Source organism: Elephantulus edwardii, unplaced genomic scaffold, assembly GCF_000299155.1.
Source record: "Elephantulus edwardii isolate Elephantulus edwardi_28Jun2011 unplaced genomic scaffold, EleEdw1.0 scaffold00325, whole genome shotgun sequence".
Taxonomy (NCBI): Eukaryota; Metazoa; Chordata; class Mammalia; order Macroscelidea; family Macroscelididae; genus Elephantulus; species Elephantulus edwardii.
In genome coordinates, this window is record NW_006400075.1 from 1832333 (window position 1) to 1846218 (window position 13886).

At 43.5% G+C, this 13886-nt stretch overlaps 1 pseudogene; it reads right to left on the reverse strand.

The window, feature by feature from the left end:
- Positions 1 to 1394: 1394 nt before the first annotated feature.
- LOC102873623 lies at positions 1395 to 2543 on the reverse strand (annotated as a pseudogene).
- Positions 2544 to 13886: the final 11343 nt, after the last annotated feature.

Here is a 13886-nt window from a genome sequence, read left to right on the forward strand (position 1 = left end):
ATCAAGTTATTTGTGTCTTTTCTTTTTTTTTCCTTTGTTAGTTTACTAGTGGCTTGTCAATTTTATTGATCTTTTTGAAGAACCAACTCCTGGTTTTGTTGATGGTTTCAATTGTTTTTCTGTTTTCAATTTCATTTATTTCTGCCCTAATTTTTATAATTTCAGGGTTTTTCAGAGGGTGTCAGAGTTTCTTGCTGTTCTTTTTCAATTTGTTTGAGATGTTAGGTTAGAGAGTCAATGGTTGTTTTTTCCTGACTTTTGATGTGTTTGCCTATTGCTGTATATTGACCTCTGATTACGGCTTTGGCTGTTTCATAGAGGTTTTTGGTAAGTTGTGTTTTCATTGTTATTTGTTCCAAGAAACTTTTTAAATTTCATTTTTTATTTCTTCTAGTACCCACTCACGTTCAAGCAAGGTGTTGCACAGCTTCCAAATATATGGGGGGTTTCCCTCCTTTATCCTCTCGTTATAAATTTCTCATTTTGTAGCATTGTGGTCTGAGAATTGCTTTGTATTTATGTTTTTCAATTTATTGATGCTTGCTTTGTGATCTAAAATGTGATCTATTCTGGAGAATGTTCCATACACATTAGAGAAGAAGGTATACTCCACTTTTATATAGATAGAGATCTATCTATCTATCTATCTATCTATCTATCTAATCTGTCTATGAGATTGAGTTGGTTTATTGTGTGGTTTAATTCTTTGCATCTTTGTTGAGTTTCTTTCTGGTAGTTCTATCTTTTCTTTTCTTCTTCTTCTTTTTTTTCTATCTTTTCTTGAGAGTGGTATATTGAAGTCTCCAACTACTATGATGGTTTTGTTTATCTCCTTTTTTCAGTTTTATTAATGCTGTTTTATATATTTTGCAGCTCTATCATTTGGTGCATAGATATTTATTATTGTTACATCCTCTTGTTCTGTTGACACTTTAAGTATTATGTAGTAACCTTCCTTGTCCTTTGTGATGATTTTTGCATTGAAATCTATTTTATCAGAGATTAACATTATTTCTGCTTTTTTCTGGTTATCATTTGCTTTGCATATTTTCCCCCCACCCTTTTACTTTTAGTCTTTCTTTATCTTCACTTTTCAGGTATAGATCCTCCTGTCCTAAAGGTAGCATATACAGAGAGGGGGTTTTCCTTTTATGTATTTAAATGTATCGAGCTACATTTTAAAAAATTTAAGGGATGGCAACGGGGACCATAATGAGCTCTAGAAAATTGAACTGCAAACTTTTCAGAGCAATGTAAAGTCTTGTCCTTTTTCACACTAAATGCTAAGATGTAGAAAATGCATGCCAGTAAGATCCCTTCAATGTACACAGTATTTATCCTTAATGGCCTATAGAAGATTTGTTTTCGTAACATTACTTGCATGCAGTCTCTATTTAACTGATGGACTTATACTTGATCCACTGATTTGCACCTCGAACTTCAAAAGGTGGCTCACTGGAGTAGATGTGATAGCCTAACTCTTCCAGGGGTGGTTCAGGATCAGCTGTAGCAAACTGGGCTGCATCTTCAATTTCCTTCCTCACTTCCACATCAATTTCCTTTAATTCTTCAGTACTGGCAAGGTTATTGTTCACCATTCTATCCTTAAGAAGCATAATAGGATCACTTTTGCTTCTTACTTCTTGAATTTCTTCACGTGTACGGTAGCTGACTCCAGGGTCACTCATACTGTGCCCGTGGTAACGGTACGTCTGCAGCTCCATCAGGATGGGTCCCTTTCCAGACCTGCAGTAAGCAGCTGCAAATTTTCTAGCCTCCCGGACACACAGGACATCCATTCCATCTACTCGCAGTCCAGGGATAAAATCGCCTTTCTTGTAGTAGTCGGTGCTGGGTGCTGCTCTCTCCACAGATGTTCCCATTCCGTAGCGGTTGTTCTCGCAGATGAAAATATAAGGCAGTTTCCACAAAGCTGCCATATTATAAGCCGCACCATCCCCGAAGAGAGTCAAACAGATCTCATCTTTGCCATTGTACTTGCAGGCCAGCGCAATGCCAGCTCCCAGGGGCACCTGAGCTCCCACAATGCCATTGGCCCCGTAGAAGTTCTTGGCGTACATATGCATGGATCCTCCTTTTCCTTTAATACAACCTCCTCTTCGTCCTGTTAGCTCTGTGAGAATTTCTCGGACGGAAAGCCCATGAGTAAAGGTAAAGCCATGAGCCCGGTAGGCTGTAATGAGATGATCTGTGGGATTGATACCAACCTCAAGTCCCACACAGCACGCCTCCTGACCACCACACAGGTGGCAGAAGCCGCGGATGATTTTTTGTTTATACAGTTGATCAGTCTTTAATTCCGTCCGGCGGACAGTCGGCATCATTCTGTAGTATTTGAGGCCATCCTCCCTGGTGAGCACGGTTGTAACAGTGGGGGCCCTCTTCCAGTCGATTAAGATCACATTTCTTAATTTTAAATGTAGCATCATTTGCAAAGTTCTGGGATGGCACAAGCATCTGCTAGCCGGCTTCTGGGCAGCTCCCGACAACACGCAAAAAACAGTGGCAAGCATCTTCTTCATGGAGCACAGGGTAGCGGCAGAGAGGGCCCCAAGACTACAGACCTTGGTGTCCTCGAGTCTCCTTCAGGTGCCCGGAGCACACACAACACCTGCTCCTCTTGTTTTTACTTGCAATGTCCTATAATACTCCAAGTTGGTATTTCACCATTGAAAATATTCAATCACTGTTCTTTTAAATTCTGTGTCAGAATGTTCCATCAGATTTTCTGGCTTCAGGAAATCCATTGATACTGTGCCACTTTTTTTTGGGGGGGGTGACATCTTGTTTTGGGTTTGTGTAGGGTATGAATGAGCCTGCTTCCTTCATGACATTGCTGTGGTAGTGTTTTTCATACCTGAGGCAATGGCAGGCTTTGGGTTTGATGTCACTGCTCCAGAGGAAGGTCAGGCAGGTACCCTACCTAGTTTTCTCTCTGAACTTTTGACTCAAGGGAAGACTTGCTTCAGTTTTGGAGAGAAAAGACCTGTGAATTAGCAACCTCCTCTGTCTGACAACTGCTGCAGGTAGGCCAATCCAAGGTGCTCTGGGATAAAGGCAGCTCATGCTTTGAGAGGGAAGAGCAAGTGAAGTGGGTTCACTTGTGATACTGATGTCTCCTGTGCAGTTCAGGGGGGGGGTAGTGGGTCATCCTCCTGATGTTGAGTTTGGGGCATCTATGCTGTGGCACTAGGTCCTCCAGATATTGGGTCCAGGACCTCCTGGTGGCAGGACTTCCGGGTGGTAGTCTGAGCTGAGCTGCTAGTCCCCAGCCAACATGGTGGGGGGGGGACACAAAAAACACTCTCACTCCTCCAATGCCACGTGAGTTTTCAAAGACCTCAAATGAATTTTCAAAGATCCCAAGCCCACACCCTGGGCTGTCACTGGCTCCAACAAGATGCTTCCAGCCAACAAAACACACCAGAGCCAGTCCCTAGCCAACAGAAAGAGAAAAAAATTTACCCCTCCCAGGTCACATGAGTTTTCAAAGATCCCAAATGAATTTTCAAAGACCTCAGACCCATACCCTGGACTCTCATTGGCTTCAACCAGAGGCTTCCAGCCAACCAAACACTCCAGAGCCAGTCCCCATTTAACACAGAGAAAGGAAAACAAAACAAAAATAAACTCACCACTCCAAGGCCACATGAGTTTTTTCTAGACCCATAGCCACAATTCAACCTCAATGAGTCAAAAAAACGTGACTTACAAATAGTCACCCAAGAAGATATACAGGACCCTCCTAAAGAATTGCTCTGTGTTTCTAATGTTTATGATCAGAATTATGGAGAACGCGTGTGGAAACAACTGTTAAAAGTGTGGGATAACTGGGCAGGAAATTGGATAAGTCTGAAATTATTTATTTGGGCCCATTACGCATTGAGTCTGCATTCAGAGTTTTAGCTTGAGAAGTTAAGAAAGGACCAAACTGTCTAGATGGCTGGTTCACTGAAGTATGAATTATGAAGTGGCCTACATTAAGCCAAGCTGAAGGTTTAATTCTGCTTTGGTATCCTGTAGGAGGAGGCATCCAAAGCCTTAGGAAAGTAAGCCTATTAGCATAGATCTCGGGGTTAGTTCCACAGACCCACACAGTGGAACTCCAGAAGAAACATTCTTTATCACGTCTGTGTGGAACAAATTTGTAAAGGGACCTCTGGTGTCCTTGAAAATTTCTGTGACTGCTATTTTATGCAAGCTAGATTTGCCCGTGGGAACTGTCCCCACTGAATTAAGAGACCTAACTATGTTGGAGTTTGTTGGCTCTTATAGAGGTTTTAATTCACCAGCTGCTCCATGGGAGAAAGATGGGAAATCCCCTGTGTGATTTTCTGCCTCTGAAAGCCCGCTGGAGGGTCATCTATGGGTTGGTTCTGACTCGACAGCTCACAACAACAAACAAGCAACTAAGATGGGGTTGTTGGACCCTACCATAGTATGGGTGAAGTGACTGTATTGAATTGACAGTGTGGGGAATGTGGTTATCATAACAGATAGTGGTGTCAAAGCCATAGTCAAAATAGTCTGGTGTGTGTGGATTATTTTTCTGAATGATGTTGGCTACTTAGTCATGGTGTGCCTAAGAGTGACACTGATGGGAAATTTCCCAAATATTTGATCTATATGAGAGGAAAAATTCTAGGTCAGGGGCACAGCAGTCTAACTTGAACACCAGGGCAGAGAGTCAAGGCAATTTAACTACTTACGAGACTTGAGCCTGTTTACTGACCCACGGCTGAATGAAGAGCACACCAGTTTCACTTGGGTTCCCTTGAGGAAAGTCTCAAATATAGTGACATAAATTTATACTGTTAACTTTTCTCTCAGCCTATCCCAAAGGGAGCTAGTTTCTTTCAGAAGAAAAAGGAAATTCACTGGGGAGAAGAGAATAATCAGATATTTAGGAGATTGCTAGATATTGAGTTGACACTAATTCTAGGAAGCCCTAAAAGTGTTAGTGTGGCTCCCAGTTGGCATGGGTTCATGTGGAGGTCTAGTTATTGGTGGTGCTTATGTCCCTTTCACAAGGGCTCAAGGGTCACTGGACTCCTCTGCTGTGACTTCCTCAGTTCTCATATGTATAATTGAAACAAGTTTATGCAGCAACTTACAGGATTCTGGCACTGGTCCTCTGAAATGTTGGGTAAGAGCTATTTTTTTTAAATAAAATTTTATTTTAATTGTGATTTTAATGAACACTTGCAGAGAAGTTAGCTTTTCATTCCTCTATTGTTGCACATTTTACCCCCTTGCCCTCCCTTCCTCCTGCCCAGTTCACTTTTTAAAAAAATATTCGTTCACTGATGCACAATTACCTACCTCTCCCCACCTCCCCTGTTCTCTCTACAATGATATATCTCTTATTCTGGACTGTTGTCATACATATAACACCTAATCATATATTCATTTTAAACAGTTCTTTTTTTTTCATCTGTTTCCATGCAATGGTCACTATATATCCACTCTTTTTTTTTTTTTACTTTTTAAGATCTTTATTGTTGGCTCCTTTTGAAAGTCTGCTTCAATACATTATAGTTTTACTGTATACTTAGAACCATAAAGCAATAGAACACAGTGTCATTGTTCAAGATTACCTTGTAAATAGTAGTTTGAAAGAGAAAGTTCATTGATTTAATATATATCCACTCTTAAGTTATTCTCCTCCTAACTCCCAGGTCAGACCTGCTTTATAACAGTGGTGATATGCAGTATTTGTCCTTTTGTGACTGAGATCTTTCACTCAGCATCAGGACTGCCTCTCCCTAGGAAAATAAAAGAAATGCTGGGTTCCTGGAAGATTTGCCACCAGAAACAGTGCCACCACCAAGCACTTGAAAGATGTACATGAAATTCCACCACATCCCACTTTGACCTGGACAGCAAATGGGTGGATCTTGGAGAATAACAGTTGATTGTTGTAAACTTAACCAGGAGATGGCCCAATTGTGGGTAGTCTTCCAGATGCAGTTTGAGTTCAGAAAAAGAATACATCTCCTGGTACTAATGCCCTTTTCTCCATCACGTCTTCTATAGTGTGGTGGTTTATTGTCCAAAATTACTTTCCTCGGACACAGCCTTTGACTTTTGCCATATGGCAGAGTAGGAATGTGCAAATAGACCACATAGATTATTGATGAGGATTTGACCAATTTTGTCATCTCACCAGGTTTAAACTGAGCCAATTTAGAGCAGAAATTGGGAACCTCACTACAGCGAGATGGAAAATGTAGTGCATGTTCTTCGGGGCCAGGGATTCCTGTGTGAGCCAGGCTAGGGCTTACATGGGAAGGAGCAACAGAGACACCAGAAACAACAGTGGTACCCGTGGAGAACCCACATGGGGCAGAGCTGACCTAGGACTGCTACCCCACAGAGCCAGAGTTAGGGACCTCTTGGTCAGAGGACACCATACTTGGCAGGATGAAGAGAACTGTGTGACACTGACCTAAAGCCAGCAAGCTAAAGTTCAAAGGGCCTGGGGGCATACTTAAGAAGTTGTCCTGGCTGAAGAGTAACATCCTGTTTCTAACCTGAATCATAATCTATTATTGTTGTTAGGTACCATCATGTAGAGTACCCTCTGAACAGCCAGCTTGAACCCTGCCTTGTCCTGTGCCATCCTCACCATCTCTGAAACACTAGAGACTATTGCTGAAGTCACAACATCAATGCATCTCATTGGAGGTCTTCCTCTCCTCAGTTGACCCTACATATTTCCAAGCGCAATTTCCCTTTCCAAGGAATAGTCTTGCCTACTTTCATGCCCAAAGTATGAAGGACGAAGTTTTGTCACCCTTGCCTCCAAGGAGCACTCTGGCAGCACACTTTCCAGAACCACTGTTCGTTCTTTTGACAGTCTATGGGATAATCAGTCATGGGTACAGTTCTCTGAATACTGTGTGAGCATTGCAATGAATTCTCAGACTCAAGGAGGTCCCTGTGAGGGGCAGTTGGTGTTGAAATTGATAGAAGTCGGTATGAGAAGTGTGGGGCATGTCTCACCTCCTAGTAATTGCCTTTGAACTGTGGGTGTTGATGAGGACAATTCTACCTTATATAGTTAATAGAGGCCAGACTTGGGGACTCTCAAGTCACCAGTACCCTTTTCACAATACTGGAAAACTATAAGGAGCCGTTTTCTCTTGGCTGGCAAGGCCAACAATACACTTTCACTGCTCTTCCTCAGAGACACACCACCTCCAGCACTCTGTCATCATCTAATCCACAGGGACCCTGTGTGACTGTGCCTTCCAAAGATGCCACCCTGCCCAGTACAGTGATGACATTATGTTTATTGGACCTACGAAGGAAATAGTATCAGAGACTTTAGACTTACTGGCAATACAGTTGCATGTGGTTATTGTTGGGTGACATCAAGTATGACTCATCGCAACCCTGTGAACAATAAATTTGAAATCTGTCCTGGCCTGTGGCATCTTCACACTTCCTGATACACTAGCTCAACCCAGACATGACAACTAATGGCCTGGACTTTTCAGGAATGAAGTTTTGAGTCATTCCACCAGGCAAAGGGTGGTTCCTGAGGGTAAAAGGGTGTGAAATGAGTGATGGGAGAAGGCAGCTCTGAATGTCAGCTACACTCGTGATTGGCTACACAACAAGGCCCACAGTTGTTATGAGTAGTTCTTCCCCGTGTGTACGCATGAGATATTTTTGTTTTCATTTATAAAATGTGAAACAAGTGGGGCTTCCACTTGCATCATGTTGGGTGTAAATATAATATTTTATTTTCTTTTTAGAGATTCCATATGGTTTAAGGCCATGTGCACATGTGCCACCTTGGCAAGGATGGCTGGTGGCGGTTAGTACTTTGTGTCCATCTGGCCGTGATCCTCACAAAAAGGTCATTGTCTTATGTGTTGTAAATCCCAACCTCTGCATGCTCACTAGTCTGTGTGAGGAAATTTGGAGGACTACTGTCTGGCCAATTGTCTGGAAGAGATGCATATTTGTCCCCATTTCCAAGAAAGATGATCCAACAGAATGTGGAAATTATCAAGCAGAATCATTAATATCACATGCAAGCAAAATATTGCTGGAGATCATCCCAAAATGGCTAGAACAGTACATTGACAGAGACTTCCAGAAGTTCATGAGGGGTTTAGAAGAGGTCATCATTGCCGATGTCAGATGTACGTTGAAAACAGAGAATATAAAAAGGATGTCTATGTGTGTTTTATTGACTATGCAAAGACATTTGACTGCATGGATCATAACAAACTATGACTAATCTTTAGTAGAATGGAAGTTCCAAAACATTTAATTAAGCTCATACAAACTCTATTCCTAGACCAAGAAGCTGTCTGAACACATTAAGACAACACTGCACAGTTTAAAATCAAGAAAGGTGAGCATCCAGACTACATCCTTTCTCCATTCCTATTCTGTTTGCTCAATAAATCATTCAAGAAGCTGGACTTTATGAAGAAGAATGTAGTATCTCAATCAGAGGAAGACACATCAACAACCTTTTTTGCTGATAATGAGGAGGACTTGAAGCGCTTGCTGCAGAAGATGAAAGGTTACAACTTTCAAACTGGATTACATCTCAACATCAAGAAATCCTCACCTTTGGGCCAACAGTCAATACTGAAATAGATAGATAAAACAGTGAAGTTGTCAATGATTTCCTCTTATTTGGATACGTAATCAACACCTTTGGTGCCAGCAGTCAAGAACTCAAGCGATAAATCACCCTGGGGAAAATCTACTGTCAAGGGCCTCTCCAAAGTGCTGAAGAGTGAGGACATTGGTTTAAAGATTGAGGTGCACATGACCCAAGCTATGGTCTTTTCAATTGCTGACTATGAAGTTAAAAGTTGAGCAATGAATACAGATGATATAAGAGGAAATGATGCCTTTGAGTTGTGTTGGGGTAGAGTACTGAATATCCCTTGGACTGCCAAAAGAATAAACAAACATGTCTTAGAGAAAGTCTGACCAGGGTACTCCTCAGACTCAAAGATGGTGAAACTTTGTCTCATATACTTGGGACATGTTATTAAGAGGGGCCAGTCATTGGAGAATGACATCATGCTGGTAAAGGTGGATGGACAGCATAGGAGAGGAAGACCTTCAAAAAGATGGATTGATGTGGTGACTGTAACAATGGACTCAAGTATATTTGAGCATCTACATTGGTGGCTTAGTGGCAAGAAGCTGCACTGCAACCCCAAAGACACCTGGTTCGAGGACACCAGGTTCTCTGTGGGAGAAGAATGGACAATCTCCTCCTATGCGGTTACTGCCTCTGAACTGAAAATCAAGTATATTTGAGATGGTGAGAATGATACAAGATTGGGCCCGGTTCTTATCTGTTGTTCACAGGGTCACTCTGAGTTGCAGTTGACTTGACAGCACATAACAATAACAAATGATATACTATGACTGGGTCAGGGCAGGGCAGACAATCAGAGCTGTTGTACACAGAGTCGCTATGAGTCACAGGCACATAACAACAACAATGATCTATGGCACGATCTTTTCTATTGCTCCTATGCACATGAAAATTGGATAATGATAAGGATGACAGAAGACTCCATGCCTTTTAGTTGTGGTGTTGAAGTAAAGTACTGAATATCTCATGGAATTTTAAAAAAAGAAGAAAGAAGAAGAAGAAACAAGTCTGTCTTGGAGGAAGTACAACCAGGGTGTTCCTTAGAGGCAAGGATGACAAAACTTTGTCTTACATTCTTTGGGTGTATTGTCAAGAGAGACTAGTCCTTGGGAAAAAGACATCATACTGGGAAAGGAGGAGGGCCAGGGAAAGAGAGGAAGAACCTCAACAAGGTGGGCTGGCACAGTGACTGTCAGAGATGGCACAGGATAGGGCGAGGATGGATCTATTGTTTATGAAGGGCAGTCGACCTGATGGCACCCAAGAATAACAACACAATGTTACTAAGGCTGGTTTCAAGCAGATACACAAAGATATAATTAGCCTTCTCTGACTAAGGGTGAGTCTCCCTTAGGGATTTATGATATTTATCTTTGGACTCTGGCAAAAAGCTACAGAGGTTTTTGTCAGACCTACCAGTGGCTGTGGCCTCCAGGCTTGCCAACATTGTGAAGCTGGCCATCTGCGACTTCCCGCCACTGATCCTGGACGCAGTAGTCTCTGATATTGGTGGTCTCCCAAACCAGCAGCCTGAAACCCTGCTTGTTGCCTGATAACCTGGACTCTGCGTCCGTGGACGCCTCTTTGGAAGGCCAACCTTCAGTCCTGAGACTTTTTTCTCTACATGCGACTCAAATAATTTCCTGAGGATAAATTTAAGGGGGGGCGCAAAACTTGGAAAAGTAGAGAGTCAGTGAAAAAAAGAAGACTCTCAATGAGATGAAGTGACTTCCTCAGTGGTTTTAGCAGAGGTGGTGAGGACGGTGCGGTCCCCAGCAGTGCTCCCCTCTGTTGTATGTGGGGTCACTGTGAATTGTAATCCTCACTGGCCTCTTGAAATAAACAGGGCTGGGAGGCTGCAGCCTGAGTTATTGACAAGAAAAGAATTGATCCTGCCTGATGAGCTGGTCGGGGCTCACACGTGCACCACAGTTGTGTCTGGCTTTACAAGATCTGCTTTCCACAGTGACCGTCTGCCATCTTCCTTCACTCCCCATGTCAGGCAGTGTCCTTCTAGACTGTATAGAGCCCTGTGACATTTCACCTGTGAACTTGGGGAAGGCATTATGGCCCATCTGTCCCTAGCACCGCCCTCAGGGCCTGTGAACCAGGGACTAGACGTCGTGTCCATTTCCCTGTGGAGGACCATAGACCCAGGCCCTCCTGCTGCCATCTCTGCCCACAGTCAATGACCCCTGCTTCTCGGACTGACCTTCTCATGTTGCTGCTTGTCCTCTGGCTCGGGGTTTGCCCTGCCACCTCTGAATCAAGGTGACACGCTTGGTCGATACAGATATCCTCGCCTTTCTCCCTTGGAGTCACTCTGGGGCTTGAATCTCAATGGTTAACCACTGCATCACCAGGGTCCTGTCCTAAACCCTACTGCCATCGGGTCAGCTCCAGCTCACGACAACTCTCCAGGTTTCAAAGTCTGTACACCTTCAAGGAAGGAAACTACTCATGTTTCTCCCATGTTGGTGGATTCGAACTGCTGGTATTTGTGCTACTGCCCAATGCACTGGACCACCAGGGCTTCTATCATAAACACAATGACTGTTCATTGAGTACTAGCCACGTGCCATGTCTGGAAGCTGATGCCCAGCTGCCTTCCGCCCCCACAGCCTGCCTCCTGTCCCCTAGAGAACCTGTCATTGGGGACACAGTTGGCACTCGCTGACAACCGTTAATATTGACAATGAACCCTAGGTGACTTTGTCCCATTCTACTCCAGCACCTGGCACCATGTCCAGCTCATCCAGCACTCATTTGTAAAACTAACAGATGTAGACTGGTCCCAAGATTCCTGTGAGACCTGAGAGGGACAGCTGTACTGATGGTCCAGAGTCACCCACATGGGGCCAGGCCAGGTAAACGAGCAGAGATGGACAAGAAACTGGAGGTCTCACAAGGGGATGTGCAGCTGAGTGTACTGCTCTGGAGACCTGGTCAGTGAGAGGCCTGGGCCTGCAGGAAAGGTCATTGTGGGGACTCACAGGAACATCCTTGGGTAGCACTGGGCCCGAGACTTAGCAGCACAGCCAGGAGGTCACCCTGTTGGTCAGCTGGCATGAAACAGCCGGAAGTGTCCAGGGGAGACCCAGAATCCATATCCAAGGCTTTGGCAGTGCTGAATTGGGAAGGAGATATGTGCTGGATGTCAGAGGGCTGGGTTGAAGGTACCAAACCAAATAGAATAAAACGTTAAAAACAGTGGCCTCAGAGAGTGAGTAGATGAGGGATGCAGTTACAGGACTGGGCTGGCACCTGGTTGGGGTCTACACTGGGGACAGCGTCAGTCCAGCTAAAGGGAGTGTGAGGGCAGAGAATGTCCATCAGACCCTTAGCCCATAGCACGGCCTCTCAGGTCACAGAGCGTTCCTCCCTTCAGCATGAAGGACTTCAGGATGCATTCTCGTAGATGGAAGAAGCCAGAACACATGTCTGTCGACCTGACTTAGAGACCAAGTTCTAGCTACTCATGCTTCACCTCCAGGCTGTGTGCACCTGGGTGCCTCCTTAGCCGATTCAGCCCTGTGATGATGGTTAAGGCCACATGTCAGCTTAGCGGCCTCTGAGGCTCTGGTCTGGCAGCTAGGATGTAATCATTCCCTTAGTGATACTTGATATAATGTAATAATCACTTCCGTGATGAGATCGGTTATGAGCAGAGAGTTGAAAGAGAGTTTCCTCAGGGGTGTGGCCTACATTGAATATATGTGGATAATCTGGCAAAGTTCTCTAACTTTTGCTGCATCAGGATCCTGCATTGGTCTAGTCAACATTTGACCTCTGGTTCTTGGAACCTGAGCCAGGGGCCTGTCATATTGCCTGCTGTATTGCCTGCCACCCTTGGTACCTGTCAGCCTCAGAAAGCAGCAGCCTTCCATTTGAATTGCCAATGTTGAACAGATCAGCCTTGCTCTGCAGCCACATGAGTCAGGAGGAGCCTCTAGCCATGACACCTGACCCATGAACTGCAGAAATTTTGAGAGCTATTTCCTTTTTTTAAATACCAAAGATTTATTACACTCATTTTCTACAAGTAGTTTTCTAGTTTGTTTCTTAAGAGCACACTAAGCAGATAAATATTTAACTATAAGAAAATAATAATTTTTAAAAATTTATTATATAAAATACACATGAACTTCACTACATATACAAAAGAAAATTTTGTATGTCCATTTTATTGTATTTCCAAATTTTGCTACCTCCATACCTTTTCAATCTATATGCAGAACAGATTATCCAGGAGGAGAAATACAGCATTAGGGTTGGAGGAAACTCATCAACAATCTATGTTATGTAGATGATGCAACCCTGTTTGCTGAAACTGAGGAGGACCTGAACATCTTGCTGCAGGTCAGGGACTGCAGCCTTCAGTATGGATTGAAGCTCAACATCAAGAAAACAAAGATTCTCACCACTTGAACAATTGGCAGCATCAGTATGGATGGTGAAGAGATTGAGATTGTAAACAGCTTTAGTTTGCTTGGCTCCACAATCAACACTCTTGGCACCATCAGCCAGGAAATTAAAAGACGAATTGCATTAGGAAGGTCTGCTATCAGAGACTTCTCCAAAGCACTGAAGAGCAATGATGTCAGTCTGGAGACTAAAGTATGCCTGATACAGGCCATGGTTTTTGCCATCACTTGCTATACATTGGAGAGCTGGACAATGACTAAGGATGGTAGAAAGAGAACTGATGTCTTTGAGCTGTGGTGCTGGAGAAGAGTATTGAATACATCATGGACTGCTAAGAGAACTAACAGGTTGATCCTGGAGAGGGTTAAACAAGGCTGCACTTTGAAGGCAAGGATTCTGAAGCTTCATCTGACACACTTTGGACATGTTGCAAAGAGGGACCAGTTTTTGGAGAAGGATGTCATGCTTGGGCAGGTGGAGTGACAGCACAGGAGAGGAAAACCCTTGATGAGGATTGATTCAGTAACTGCGGTAATGGGGGTAGGTGTGTCAGAGACAATAAGATTGGCACAGGATAAAGCAGGGATTAGGGCTGTTGTACATAAGGTCTCTATGAGTTGCTGGTAACTCAATGGCACCTAACAACAACATATACAAAATCTTCACTCTATACATATCTATAAAAATTTCACTACATATATATTTATATAGACTTAGCCACATATACATATCTAAAACTCTCACTACATACATATGCACACAAACTTCACTGCATGTGCACACATGCATGTAAACGGCA